General features: G+C 46.9%; 1 non-coding gene across 1 annotated transcript; it reads left to right on the forward strand.

Moving 5' to 3' along the window:
* The first annotated feature begins 735 nt into the window (after window positions 1-735).
* On the forward strand, window positions 736-810 carry Trnas-uga (transfer RNA serine (anticodon UGA)). Its single transcript has one exon. It is a non-coding gene; the product is annotated as a tRNA-Ser (tRNA).
* The last annotated feature ends 1368 nt before the right edge of the window (window positions 811-2178 follow it).

The raw sequence follows: 2178 nt of genomic DNA on the forward strand, positions 1-2178 counted from the left end.
ACGAAATGACACCCCAAACCATCACTGCCCAGTTGCTGGACTGTATGGCAGGCGACAGTCGGGTTGGTACCGCACCGCTGTCTGGGGCGTCCACAGACACGTCTAGCCTGGTCACCGGGGCTCATTTCGAAGTGGGTCCCATCACTCAAGGTAATCCTACCTCAGCCAATAAGGTTACAAGCCGAAGACGTGTCAATAGATGCCCCAGTCAGGATATAAACGGTCTAGGGTGCCATTACATTTCGTAGCAGGCCCTTTTGGCTGTAGTCTGCAGCACCCTTACAGCATAGTGGTACGCTGAGGATGTTCTACGCCCCATTTCGTTGACCATCGTGGAAAGGCACCACGGGCTTACATTTCAGCAAGGTAATGCCCGAAACTTCCTGGTAGATAAAAACTGTCTGCCGCACCGAGACTCGAAATCGGGACCCTTTGCCTTTCGCGGGTAAGTGCTCTACCATCTGAGCTATCCAAGCACGACTCACGACCCGTCCTCATAGCTTCAGTTCTGCCAGTACCTCGTCTCCTACCTTCCAAACTTCACAGAAGCTCTTCTGCAAACCTTGCAGAACTAGCACTCATGGAAGAAAGAATATTGCGGACACGTGGCTGTGCCACAGCCTGGGGGATGTTTCCAGAATGAGGTTTTGACTCTGCAGTGGAGTGTGCGCTGATATGAAGGTAGGAGACACGGTAATGGCAGAAGTAAAGCTGTGAGGAAGGGGCGTAAGTCGTGCCTGGGTAGCTCAGTCGGTAGAGCACTTGCCCGTGAAAGGCAAAGGTCCCGAGTTCGAGTCTCGGTCCGGCACACGGTTTTAATCGTCTAGGAAGTTTCGTATCAGCGGACATTCCACTACAAAGTGAAAAACTCATGCTGAAGATAATGCCCTCCCGCACACGGCGAGAGTTTCTACTGCTTGTCTTCATGTTTGCAGATACTACCTTGGCCAGCAAGGACGTGGGATGTCTCCCAGGTGAGAAAGTTTGCAACATTATAGGCAGGGTCCTCCAACCAGCTCCGGATTGGCACGATCTAACGCACCTATTGGACAGAATTTGGTACGATAGGAGGACATCCAACAATTCTGTCAATCAATGCGAAGCCGAATAACTAATCACATAAGGGCCAGAGGTGGACCAACGCGTTATTCACATGCGTAGTTTGTGAAGCTCTTTCTCTTGAAAAACTCATCCAATTTTCCTGAAACTGGAGCCTTTTTTTTATCTGTACATGTACGTTTCATCTACCGATTTCCGCCGCATTCGGGTAATGCCCTCGTGATGCGTCGTTTTGTGTGTGTGTGTTAGAATGTACAGGGTGATTATGATTGAAGTTAAACTTTCAAAGCGCTGTAGAAATGACACCACTCGTCAGGATAACGTCAAATTGCAACGGAATATTATCGGGGAAGGGGGAAAACGTATGGTAGAAGAAAAATAAATAGTTAAAAAATGTAGCAATTGATGGCGCTTAAGCATCATAATTTAATAGCGGTCGATTACAAATGACAAATGAATCATACAACAATACCTGAGCTTTGACGTCAAACAAACTGTACTACTCAGTGTGTATGAGTGTACAGGTGTGATACTGTTAGTTATGTAAGCCCATCCATCACGGCAAGGTCATATCACATCTGATGGAAAAAATCAATTTTTAACTATCCTGAGCCAAAAACCGTATAAAAAGCATCAGTCAAAATTAATTCGGATTATTCATTTAGGTGTGATTGGTGGAAAACATGTTTAATATGTTGTCCATCGTTTTCTGCAACAAGCTGAAGTCGAGAAACAGCATGTTCCACAATTGATCGAAGTGTTTCCGGGGTCACGTTCAGAATGTGCTACGCAATGCGTTCCTTCAGTGCAGCTAAGTTTGTAACTGAACACGACATCTTTCAGACAGCCCCACAACCAGAAGTCACGCAGATTAAAATCAGGTGATCGGGACGGCCAGGCTGTAGGGAAATGGAGCCTGATAATTCTACCATTTCCGAAATGGCGCTTCAGCAGCTGCTTAACTGGATTTGCAATGTGCGGAGGTGTGCCATCTTGCATAAAAATGATCCCATCCACACTGCTGGAGACCTGGAATGACGTGGTTGCGCAAAAGACACTCTTAGCGCTAACAAGTGACGGTACAGGTAACAGGACAGGAAGCACCTGTCTCTTCAAAAA

The sequence above is a fragment of the Schistocerca cancellata genome, chromosome 10 (genome assembly GCF_023864275.1).
Source record: "Schistocerca cancellata isolate TAMUIC-IGC-003103 chromosome 10, iqSchCanc2.1, whole genome shotgun sequence".
NCBI classification, from domain to species: Eukaryota; Metazoa; Arthropoda; class Insecta; order Orthoptera; family Acrididae; genus Schistocerca; species Schistocerca cancellata.